Source organism: Dendrobates tinctorius, unplaced genomic scaffold (genome assembly GCF_039654945.1).
Source record: "Dendrobates tinctorius isolate UK_male_01 unplaced genomic scaffold, ASM3965494v1 ptg000127l, whole genome shotgun sequence".
Classification (NCBI taxonomy): Eukaryota; Metazoa; Chordata; class Amphibia; order Anura; family Dendrobatidae; genus Dendrobates; species Dendrobates tinctorius.
Genome location: NW_027361795.1, coordinates 431449 through 444703, shown reverse-complemented (window position 1 = coordinate 444703; position 13255 = coordinate 431449). Strand labels below are relative to the sequence as shown.

Sequence of the window (13255 nt, the reverse complement as noted above, 5' to 3'; positions counted from 1 at the left end):
AAACTCATATATTGCAGAAATAGCTCAGTTGGGATAGCGTTAGACTGAAGAGCTAAAGGTCCCTGGTTCGATCCCGGGTTTCGGCACATATTTTTTAACCCCTTCACTACCAAGGGTGGTTTGCACGTTAACTCCTGGGCCAATTTTTACAATTCTGACCACTGTCCCTTTATGAGGTCATAACTCTGAAACGCTTCCATGGATCCCGGTGATTCTGACACTGTTTTCTCATGACATATTGTACTTCATGTTAGTGGTAAAATTGCATTCAAATAACTTGCGTTTATTTGTGAAAAAAACGGAAATTTGGCGAAAATTTTGAAAATTTCGCAATTTTCCAAATTTGAATTTTTATGCCCTTAAATCACAGCGATATGGCACACAAAAAACTTAATAAATAACATTTCCCACATGTTTACTTTACATCAGCACAATTGTGGAACCAAAATTTTTTATTGTTAGGAAGTTATAAGGGTTAAAAATTGACCAGCGATTTCTCATTTTTGCAACACCATTTTATTTTTAGGGACCACATCACATTTGAAGCCACTTTGAGGGGTCTATATGATAGAAAATACCCAAAAGTGACACCATTCTAAAAACTGCACCGCTTAAGGTGCTTAAAACCACATTCAAGAAGTTTATTAACCCTTTAGGTGCGTCACATGAATTTTTTGAATATTTAAAAAAAAAATGAACATTTAACTTTTTTTCACAAAAAAAATACTTCAGGTTCAATTTTCTTTATTTTACCAAGGGTAACAGGAGAAATTGGACTGCAAAAGTTATTGTGCAATTTGTCCTGAGTACACTGATACCTGATATGTGGGGGGAACCACTGTTTCGGCGCATGGCAGAGCTCAGAAGGGAAAGAGCGCCGTTTGACTTTTTCAATGCAAAATTGGCTGGAATTCAGATCGGACGCCATGTCGCGTTTGGAGAGCCCCTGATGTACCTAAACAGTGGAAACCCCCCCAAGTGACCCCATTTTGGAAACTAGACCCCCCAAGGAACTTATCTAGATATGTGGTGAGAACTTTGAACCCCCAAGAACTTCACAGAAGTTTATAACATACAGTCGTGCAATTAAAAAATCATATTTTTTCCACAAAAATGATCTTTTCACCCTCAATTCTTATTTTTCCAAGAGTAACAGGACCCTAAAAGATATTGTGCAATTTATCCTGAGTGCGCTGATACCCCACATGTGGGGGTAAACCACTATTTGGGCGCATGGCAGAGCTCGGAAGGGAAGCAGCACCATTTGACGTTTTTGGCTGGAATTGAGATCGGACACCATGTCACGTTTGGAAAGCCCCTGATGTACCAAAACAGTAGAAACCCCCCACAAATGACACCATTTTGGAAACTAGACCCCCCAAGGAACTTATCTAGATGTGTGGTGAGCACTTTGAAACCCCAGTGCTTCACAGAAGTTTATAACGCTCGGGCATGAAAATAAAAAAATCGTATTTTTTCCACAAACATGATCTTTTAGTCCCCATTTTTTTATTTTCCCAAGGGTAACAGGAGAAATTGGACCCCAAAAGTTGTTGTCCAATTTGTCCTGAGTATGCTGAAACCCCATATGTGGGAGAAAACTACTGTATGGGCACACGTCGGGGCTCGGAAGGGAAGTAGTGACGTTTTGGAATGCAGACATTGATGGAATGGTCTGCGGGTGTCATGTTGCCTTTGGAGAGCCCTTAATGTACCTAAACAGTGGAAACCCCCCACAAATGACCCCTAGGATCGCCTAGTGTGACAGGTAAGTAGCAACCCCCGTCCCCAGCGATGTCGCTGGTGAGATCTGCCTGTGTGGCAGCTCACTAGCGACCACTTAGCGATGTACCAGCGATCCTGACCGCGTCATATTGCTGGTCGGGATCGCTGGTGCATCGCTAAGTGTGACAGTACTTTTACACCAATTTTACAGACTCACAATAAAACATACAGAAACGAAACCAAAATGGATTTTCCTGGGAAATATGGTAAGGAACATCCGTTCCAGGGTAATGACGTTTATATAAGGCAAAATAAATAAGCCAAAACAAAAATGTTCCTCCACCACTTGGGCTATGTTCACACGTAGCGCTTTTGATGTGTTTTTCAACTTTATCATTGCTTTCAAGCAAGACAAATGCATTCACTGGGAAATGTCATTTTAACAGTTTACAATCTTACTTGGGCATGTGGTGTGTGACACATCATCAGACACATCCTGCTTTTTTTATGAGGGAGGGACTCTGAAAGTCACTAAGTCTATTTTATAAGGCCAGCCGTCGGACCTCAATTTTCTTAGAGAGCCATCAGCCGGCTATGCTTTGTTGTTCCCATTATTAAACATTGGGTCCCTTATACTGTTTTTACCTATGCAGTGAGTGGCAAAATTTGGATGCACCCCAACAACCCATTTAAAAGACATCATGGATGACCACATCCAACCAAAAGTTCCAAGTATTCATTTGGTACACCATACTGTTTGCTTATGCATTGAAGGCAAGGCCTGCCCTGCAACAAAATTACACTCATCCCAATTAGCCTTTGAAACCACATACTGGATGGCCACAGGAAAACTAAGTTCACATAATTCATTTGGTACTGCCATATTGTTTGCTTGTGCATTGAATGCAAGGCCTGCCCTGTACCAAAGTTACACACACCCCAAAAAGCCTTTGAACAGAGGTACTGGATGGCCACATGCAATCAACGTTCCCAGTATTCATTTGGTACACCATACTGTTTGCTTATGCATTGAAGGCAAGGCCTGCCCTGCACCAAAATTACACTCATCCCAATTAGCCTTTGAACCCACATACCGGATGGCCACAGGAAAACTAAGTTCACATAATTCATTTGGTACTGCTATGTTGTTTGCTTGTGCATTGAATGCAAGGCCTGCCCTGCACCAAAGTTACACACACCCCAATAAGCCTTTGAACTGAGGTACTGGATGGCCACATGCAACCAACGTTCCCAAAATTCATTTGGTACTTCCATACTGTTTGATTATGCATTGACAGCACGGCCAATTAGCATGTAAAGAGGAATTGGCAAAACTCACATATTGCTGAAATATCTCAGTTGGGAGAGCGTTAGACTGAAGATCTTAAGGTCCCTGGTTCGATCCCGGGTTTCGGCACATGTTTTTTAACCCCTTCACTACCAAGGGTGGTTTGCACGTTAACTCCCGGGCCAATTTTTACAATTCTGACCACTGTCCCTTTATGAGGTCATAACTCTGAAACGCTTCCATGGATCCCGGTGATTCTGACACTGTTTTCTCATGACATATTGTACTTCATGTTAGTGGTAAAATTGCATTCAAATAACTTGCGTTTATTTGTGAAAAAAACGGAAATTTGGCGAAAATTTTGAAAATTTCGCAATTTTCCAACTTTGAATTTTTATGCCCTTAAATCACAGCGATATGGCACACAAAAAACTTAATAAATAACATTTCCCACATGTTTACTTTACATCAGCACAATTGTGGAACCAAAATTTTTTATTGTTAGGAAGTTATAAGGGTTAAAAATTGACCAGCGATTTCTCATTTTTGCAACACCATTTTATTTTTAGGGACCACATCACATTTGAAGCCACTTTGAGGGGTCTATATGATAGAAAATACCCAAAAGTGATACCATTCTAAAAACTGCACCCCTTAGGGTGCTTAAAACCACATTCAAGAAGTTTATTAACCCTTTAGGTGCGTCACAGGAATTTTTTGAATATTAAAAAAAAAAATGAACATTTAACTTTTTTTCACAAAAAAAATAATTCAGGTTCAATTTTCTTTATTTTACCAAGGGTAACAGGAGAAATTGGACTGCAAAAGTTATTGTGCAATTTGTCCTGAGTACGCTGATACCTGATATGTGGGGGGAACCACTGTTTCGGCGCATGGCAGAGCTCAGAAGGGAAAGAGCGCCGTTTGACTTTTTCAATGCAAAATTGGCTGGAATTCAGATCGGACGCCATGTCGCGTTTGGAGAGCCCCTGATGTACCTAAACAGTGGAAACCCCCCCCCAAGTGACCCCATTTTGGAAACTAGACCCCCCAAGGAACTTATCTAGATATGTGGTGAGAACTTTGAATCCCCAAGAGCTTCACAGAAGTTTATAACATACAGCCGTGCAATTAAAAAATCATATTTTTTCCACAAAAATGATCTTTTCACCCTCAATTCTTATTTTTCCAAGAGTAACAGGACCCTAAAAGATATTGTGCAATTTATCCTGAGTGCGCTGATACCCCACATGTGGGGGTAAACCACTATTTGGGCGCATGGCAGAGCTCGGAAGGGAAGCAGCACCATTTGACGTTTTTGGCTGGAATTGAGATCGGACACCATGTCGCGTTTGGAAAGCCCCTGATGTACCAAAACAGTAGAAACCCCCCACAAATGACACCATTTTGGAAACTAGACCCCCCGAGGAACTTATCTAGATGTGTGGTGAGCACTTTGAACCCCCCAGTGCTTCACAGAAGTTTATAACGCTCGGGCGTGAAAATAAAAAAATCGTATTTTTTCCACAAACATCATCTTTTAGTCCCCATTTTTTTATTTTCCCAAAGTTAACAGGAGAAATTGGACCCCAAACGTTGTTGTCCAATTTGTCGTGAGTATGCTGAAACCCCATATGTGGGAGAAAACTACTGTATGGGCACACGTCGGGGCTCGGAAGGGAAGTAGTGACGTTTTGGAATGCAGACATTGATGGAATGGTCTGCGGGTGTCATGTTGCCTTTGGAGAGCCCTTAATGTACCTAAACAGTGGAAACCCCCCACAAATGACCCCTAGGATCGCCTAGTGTGACAGGTATGTAGCGACCCCCGTCCCCAGCGATGTCGCTGGTGAGATCTGCCTGTGAGGCAGCTCACTAGCGACCACTTAGCGATGTACCAGCGATCCTGACCGCGTCATATTGCTGGTCGGGATCGCTGGTGCATCGCTAAGTGTGACAGTACCTTTACACCAATTTTACAGACTCACAATAAAACATACAAAAACGAAACCAAAATGGATTTTCCTGGGAAATATGGTAAGGAACATCCGTTCCACTGTAATGACGTTTATATAAGGCAAAATAAATAAACCAAAACAAAAATGTTCCTCCACCACTTGGGCTATGTTCACACGTAGCGTTTTTGATGTGTTTTTCAACTTTATCATTGCTTTCAAGCAAGACAAATGCATTCACTGGGAAATGTCATTTTAACAGTTTACAATCTTACTTGGGCATGTGGTGTGTGACACATCATCAGACACATCCTGTTTTTTTTATGAGGGAGGGACTCTGAAAGTCACTAAGTCTATTTTATAAGGCCAGCCGTCGGACCTCAATTTTCTTAGAGAGCCATCAGCCGGCTATGCTTTGTTGTTCCCATTATTAAACATTGGGTCCCTTATACTGTTTTTACCTATGCAGTGAGTGGCAAAATTTGGATGCACCCCAACAACCCATTTAAAAGACATCATGGATGACCACATCCAACCAAAAGTTCCAAGTATTCATTTGGTACACCATACTGTTTGCTTATGCATTGAAGGCAAGGCCTGCCCTGCAACAAAATTACACTCATCCCAATTAGCCTTTGAACCCACATACCGGATAGCCACAGGAAAACTAAGTTCACATAATTCATTTGGTACTGCTATGTTGTTTGCTTGTGCATTGAATGCAAGGCCTGCCCTGCACCAAAGTTACACACACCCCAATAAGCCTTTGAACTGAGGTACTGGATGGCCACATGCAATCAACGTTCCCAGTATTCATTTGGTACACCATACTGTTTGCTTATGCATTGAAGGCAAGGCCTGCCCTGCACCAAAATTACACTCATCCCAATTAGCCTTTGAACCCACATACTGGATGGCCACAGGAAAACTAAGTTCACATAATTCATTTGGTACTGCTATATTGTTTGCTTGTGCATTGAATGCAAGGCCTGCCCTGCACCAAAGTTACACACACCCCAATAAGCCTTTGAACAGAGGTACTGGATGGCCACATGCAATCAACGTTCCCAGTATTCATTTGGTACACCATACTGTTTGCTTATGCATTGAAGGCAAGGCCTGCCCTGCACCAAAATTACACTCATCCCAATTAGCCTTTGAACCCACATACCGGATAGCCACAGGAAAACTAAGTTCACATAATTCATTTGGTACTGCTATGTTGTTTGCTTGTGCATTGAATGCAAGGCCTGCCCTGCACCAAAGTTACACACACCCCAATAAGCCTTTGAACTGAGGTACTGGATGGCCACATGCAACCAACGTTCCCAAAATTCATTTGGTACTTCAATACTGTTTGATTATGCATTGACAGCACGGCCAATGTAAAGAGGAAGTGGCAAAACTCACATATTGCCGAAATAGCTCAGTTGGGATAGCGTTAGACTGAAGATCTAAAGGTCACTGGTTCGATCCCGAGTTTCGGCACATGTTTTTTAACCCCTTCACTACCAAGGGTGGTTTGCACGTTAACTCCCGGGCCAATTTTTACAATTCTGACCACTGTCCCTTTATGAGGTCATAACTCTGAAACGCTTCCATGGATCCTGGTGATTCTGACACTGTTTTCTCATGACATATTGTACTTCATGTTAGTGGTAAAATTGCATTCAAATAACTTGCGTTTATTTGTGAAAAAAATGGAAATTTGGCAAAAATTTTGAAAATTTCGCAATTTTCCAACTTTGAATTTTTATGCCCTTAAATCACAGCAATACGGCACACAAAAAACTTAATTAATAACATTTCCCACATGTTTACTTTACATCAGCACAATTGTGGAACCAAAATTTTTTATTGTTAGGAAGTTATAAGGGTTAAAAATTGACCAGCGATTTCTCATTTTTGCAACACCATTTTATTTTTAGGGACCACATCACATTTGAAGCCACTTTGAGGGGTCTATATGATAGAAAATATCCAAAAGTGACACCATTCTAAAAACTGCACCCCTTAAGGTGCTTAAAACCACATTCAAGAAGTTTAATAACCCTTTAGGTGCGTCACGGAATTTTTTGAATATTTAAAAAAAAAATGAACATTTAACTTTTTTTCACAAAAAAAATACTTCAGGTTCAATTTTCTTTATTTTATCAAGGGTAACAGGAGAAACTGGACTGCAAAATTTATTGTGCAATTTGTCCTGAGTACGCTGATACCTGATATGTGGGGGGAACCCTTGTTTCGGCGCATGGCAGAGCTCAGATGGGAAGGAGCGCCGTTTGACTTTTTCAATGCAAAATTGGCTGGAATTCAGATCGGACGCCATGTCGCGTTTGGAGAGCCCCTGATGTACCTAAACAGTGGAAACCCCCCCAAGTGACCCCATTTTGGAAACTAGACCCCCCAAGGAACTTATCTAGATATGTGGTGAGATCTTTGAACCCCCAAGAGCTTCACAGAAGTTTATAACATACAGCCGTACAATTAAAAAATCATATTTTTTCCACAAAAATGATCTTTTCACCCTCAATTCTTATTTTTCCAAGAGTAACAGGACCCTAAAAGATATTGTGCAATTTATCCTGAGTGCGCTGATACCCCACATGTGGGGGTAAAACACTATTTGGGCGCATGGCAGAGCTCGGAAGGGAAGCAGCACCATTTGACGTTTTTGGCTGGAATTGAGATCGGACACCATGTCGCGTTTGGAAAGCCCCTGATGTACCAAAACAGTAGAAACCCCCCCACAAATGACACCATTTTGGAAACTAGACCCCCCAAAGAACTTATCTAAATGTGTGGTGAGCACTTTGAACCCCCCAGTGCTTCACAGAAGTTTATAACGCTCGGGCGTGAAAATAAAAAAATCGTATTTTTTCCACAAACATCATCTTTTAGTCCCCATTTTTTTATTTTCCCAAGGGTAACAGGAGAAATTGGACCCCAAAAGTTGTTGTCCAATTTGTCCTGAGTATGCTGAAACCCCATATGTGGGAGAAAACTACTGTATGGGCACACGTCGGGGCTCGGAAGGGAAGTAGTTACGTTTTGGAATGCAGACTTTGATGGAATGGTCTGCGGGTGTCATGTTGCCTTTGGAGAGCCCCTAATGTACCTAAACAGTGGAAACCCCCCACAAATGACCCCTAGGATCGCCTAGTGTGACAGGTAAGTAGCGACCCCCGTCCCCAGCGATGTCGCTGGTGAGATCTGCCTGTGTGGCAGCTCACTAGCGACCACTTAGCGATGTACCAGCGATCCTGACCGCGTCATATTGCTGGTCGGGATCGCTGGTGCATCGCTAAGTGTGACAGTACCTTTACACCAATTTTACAGACTCACAATAAAACATACAAAAACGAAACCAAAATGGATTTTCCTGGGAAATATGGTAAGGAACATCCGTTCCAGGGTAATGACTTTTATATAAGGCAAAATAAATAAGCCAAAACAAAAATGTTCCTCCACCACTTGGGCTATGTTCACACGTAGCGTTTTTGATGTGTTTTTCAACTTTATCATTGCTTTCAAGCAAGACAAATGCATTCACTGGGAAATGTCATTTTAACAGTTTACAATCTTACTTGGGCATGTGGTGTGTGACACATCATCAGACACATCCTGTTTTTTTTATGAGGGAGGGACTCTGAAAGTCACTAAGTCTATTTTATAAGGCCAGCCGTCGGACCTCAATTTTCTTAGAGAGCCATCAGCCGGCTATGCTTTGTTGTTCCCATTATTAAACATTGGGTCCCTTATACTGTTTTTACCTATGCAGTGAGTGGCAAAATTTGGATGCACCCCAACAACCCATTTAAAAGACATCATGGATGACCACATCCAACCAAAAGTTCCAAGTATTCATTTGGTACACCATACTGCTTGCTTATGCATTGAAGGCAAGGCCTGCCCTGCACCAAAATTACACTCATCCCAATTAGCCTTTGAACCCACATACTGGATGGCCACAGGAAAACTAAGTTCACATAATTCATTTGGTACTGCCATATTGTTTGCTTGTGCATTGAATGCAAGGCCTGCCCTGTACCAAAGTTACACACACCCCAAAAAGCCTTTGAACAGAGGTACTGGATGGCCACATGCAATCAACGTTCCCAGTATTCATTTGGTACACCATACTGTTTGCTTATGCATTGAAGACATGGCCTGCCCTGCACCAAAATTACACTCATCCCAATTAGCCTTTGAACCCACATACCGGATGGCCACAGGAAAACAAAGTTCACATAATTCATTTGGTACTGCTATGTTGTTTGCTTGTGCATTGAATGCAAGGCCTGCCCTGCACCAAAGTTACACACACCCCAATAAGTCTTTGAACTGAGGTACTGGATGGCCACATGCAACCAACGTTCCCAAAATTCATTTGGTACTTCCATACAGTTTGATTATGCATTGACAGCACGGCCAATTAGCATGTAAAGAGGAAGTGGCAAATCTCATATATTGCCGAAATAGCTCAGTTGGGAGAGCGTTAGACTGAAGATCTAAAGGTCCCTGGTTCGATCCCGGGTTTCGGCACATGTCTTTTAACCCCTTCACTACCAAGGGTGGTTTGCACGTTAACTCCCGGGCCAATTTTTACAATTCTGACCAGTGTCCCTTTATGAGGTCATAACTCTGAAACGCTTCCATGGATCCCGGTGATTCTGACACTGTTTTCTCATGACATATTGTACTTCATGTTAGTGGTAAAATTGCATTCAAATAACTTGCGTTTATTTGTGAAAAAAACGGAAATTTGGCGAAAATTTTGAAAATTTCGCAATTTTCCAACGTTGAATTTTTATGCCCTTAAATCACAGCAATACGGCACACAAAAAACTTAATAAATAACATTTCCCACATGTTTACTTTACATCAGCACAATTGTGGAACCAAAATTTTTTATTGTTAGGAAGTTATAAGGGTTAAAAATTGACCAGCGATTTCTCATTTTTGCAACACCATTTTATTTTTAGGGACCACATCACATTTGAAGCCACTTTGAGGGGTCTATATGATAGAAAATATCCAAAAGTGACACCATTCTAAAAACTGCACCCCTTAAGGTGCTTAAAACCACATTCAAGAAGTTTATTAACCCTTTAGGTGCGTCACAGGAATTTTTTGAATATTTAAAAAAAAAATGAACATTTAACTTTTTTTCACAAAAAAATACTTCAGGTTCAATTTTCTTTATTTTATCAAGGGTAACAGGAGAAATTGGACTGCAATAGTTATTGTGCAATTTGTCCTGAGTACGCTGATATCTGATATGTGGGGGGAACCCTTGTTTCGGCGCATGGCAGAGCTCAGAAGGGAAGGAGCGCTGTTTGACTTTTTCAATGCAAAATTGGCTGGAATTCAGATCGGACGCCATGTCGCGTTTGGAGAGCCCCTGATGTACCTAAACAGTGGAAACCCCCCCAAGTGACCCCATTTTGGAAACTAGACCCCCCAAGGAACTTATCTAGATATGTGGTGAGAACTTTGAACCCCCAAGAGCTTCACAGAAGTTTATAACATACAGCCGTGCAATTAAAAAATCATATTTTTTCCACAAAAATGATCTTTTCACCCTCAATTCTTATTTTTCCAAGAGTAACAGGACCCTAAAAGATATTGTGCAATTTATCCTGAGTGCGCTGATACCCCACATGTGGGGGTAAACCACTATTTGGGCGCATGGCAGAGCTCGGAAGGGAAGCAGCACCATTTGACGTTTTTGGCTGGAATTGAGATCGGACACCATGTCGCGTTTGGAAAGCCCCTGATGTACCAAAACAGTAGAAACCCCCCACAAATGACACCATTTTGGAAACTAGACCCCCCAAGGAACTTATCTAGATGTGTGGTGAGCACTTTGAACCCCCCAGTGCTTCACAGAAGTTTATAACGCTCGGGCGTGAAAATAAAAAAATCGTATTTTTTCCACAAACATCATCTTTTAGTCCCCATTTTTTTATTTTCCCAAGGGTAACAGGAGAAATTGGACCCCAAAAGTTGTTGTCCAATTTGTCCTGAGTATGCTGAAACCCCATATGTGGGAGAAAACTACTGTATGGGCACACGTCGGGGCTCGGAAGGGAAGTAGTGACGTTTTGGAATGCAGACTTTGATGGAATGGTCTGCGGGTGTCATGTTGCCTTTGGAGAGCCCCTAATGTACCTAAACAGTGGAAACCCCACACAAATGACCCCTAGGATCGCCTAGTGTGACAGGTAAGTAGCGACCCCCGTCCCCAGCGATGTCGCTGGTGAGATCTGCCTGTGTGACAGCTCATTAGCGACCACTTAGCGATGTACCAGCGATCCTGACCGCGTCATATTGCTGGTCGGGATCGCTGGTGCATCGCTAAGTGTGACAGTACCTTTACACCAATTTTACAGACTCACAATAAAACATACAGAAATGAAACCAAAATGGATTTTCCTGGGAAATATGGTAAGGAACATCCGTTCCAGGGTAATGACTTTTATATAAGGCAAAATAAATAAGCCAAAACAAAAATGTTCCTCCACCACTTGGGCTATGTTCACACGTAGCGTTTTTGATGTGTTTTTCAACTTTATCATTGCTTTCAAGCAAGACAAATGCATTCACTGGGAAATGTCATTTTAACAGTTTACAATCTTACTTGGGCATGTGGTGTGTGACACATCATCAGACACATCCTGTTTTTTTTATGAGGGAGGGACTCTGAAAGTCACTAAGTCTATTTTATAAGGCCAGCCGTCGGACCTCAATTTTCTTAGAGAGCCATCAGCCGGCTATGCTTTGTTGTTCCCATTATTAAACATTGGGTCCCTTATACTGTTTTTACCTATGCAGTGAGAGGCAAAATTTGGATGCACCCCAACAACCCATTTAAAAGACATCATGGATGACCACATCCAACCAAAAGTTCCAAGTATTCATTTGGTACACCATACTGTTTGCTTATGCATTGAAGGCAAGGCCTGCCCTGCACCAAAATTACACTCATCCCAATTAGCCTTTGAACCCACATACTGGATGGCCACAGGAAAACTAAGTTCACATAATTCATTTGGTACTGCCATATTGTTTGCTTGTGCATTGAATGCAAGGCCTGCCCTGTACCAAAGTTACACACACCCCAAAAAGCCTTTGAACAGAGGTACTGGATGGCCACATGCAATCAACGTTCCCAGTATTCATTTGGTACACCATACTGTTTACTTATGCATTGAAGACAAGGCCTGCCCTGCACCAAAATTACACTCATCCCAATTAGCCTTTGAACCCACATACCGGATGGCCACAGGAAAACTAAGTTCACATAATTCATTTGGTACTGCTATGTTGTTTGCTTGTGCATTGAATGCAAGGCCTGCCCTGCACCAAAGTTACACACACCCCAATAAGCCTTTGAACTGAGGTACTGGATGGCCACATGCAACCAACGTTCCCAAAATTCATTTGGTACTTCCATACTGTTTGATTATGCATTGACAGCACGGCCAATTAGCATGTAAAGAGGAAGTGGCAAAACTCACATATTGCCGAAATAGCTCAGTTGGGAGAGCGTTAGACTGAAGATCTAAAGGTCCATGGTTCGATCCCGGGTTTCGGCACATGTTTTTTAACCCCTTCACTACCAAGGGTGGTTTGCACGTTAACTCCCGGGCCAATTTTTACAATTCTGACCACTGTCCCTTTATGAGGTCATAACTCTGAAACGCTTCCATGGATCCCGGTGATTCTGACACTGTTTTCTCATGACATATTGTACTTCATGTTAGTGGTAAAATTGCATTCAAATAACTTGCGTTTATTTGTGAAAAAAAAGGAAATTTGGCGAAAATTTTGAAAATTTCGCAATTTTCCAACGTTGAATTTTTATGCCCTTAAATCACAGCAATACAGCACACAAAAAACTTAATAAATAACATTTCCCACATGTTTACTTTACATCAGCACAATTGTGGAACCAAAATTTTTTATTGTTAGGAAGTTATAAGGGTTAAAAATTGACCAGCGATTTCTCATTTTTGCAACACCATTTTATTTTTAGGGACCACATCACATTTGAAGCCACTTTGAGGGGTCTATATGATAGAAAATATCCAAAAGTGACACCATTCTAAAAACTGCACCCCTTAAGGTGCTTAAAACCACATTCAAGAAGTTTATTAACCCTTTAGGTGCGTCACAGGAATTTTTTGAATATTTAAAAAAAAAATGAACATTTAACTTTTTTTCACAAAAAAAATACTTCAGGTTCAATTTTCTTTATTTTATCAAGGGTAACAGGAGAAAC

The 13255-nt window shown here is 41.4% G+C and overlaps 2 non-coding genes across 2 annotated transcripts; both read left to right on the top strand.

Moving 5' to 3' along the window:
• Positions 1-9440: 9440 nt before the first annotated feature.
• Positions 9441-9513, top strand: TRNAF-GAA (transfer RNA phenylalanine (anticodon GAA)). Its single transcript has one exon. It is a non-coding gene; the product is annotated as a tRNA-Phe (tRNA).
• Positions 9514-12496: 2983 nt separating this feature from the next.
• TRNAF-GAA (transfer RNA phenylalanine (anticodon GAA)) lies at positions 12497-12569 on the top strand. The gene has a single exon. It is a non-coding gene; the product is annotated as a tRNA-Phe (tRNA).
• The last annotated feature ends 686 nt before the right edge of the window (positions 12570-13255 follow it).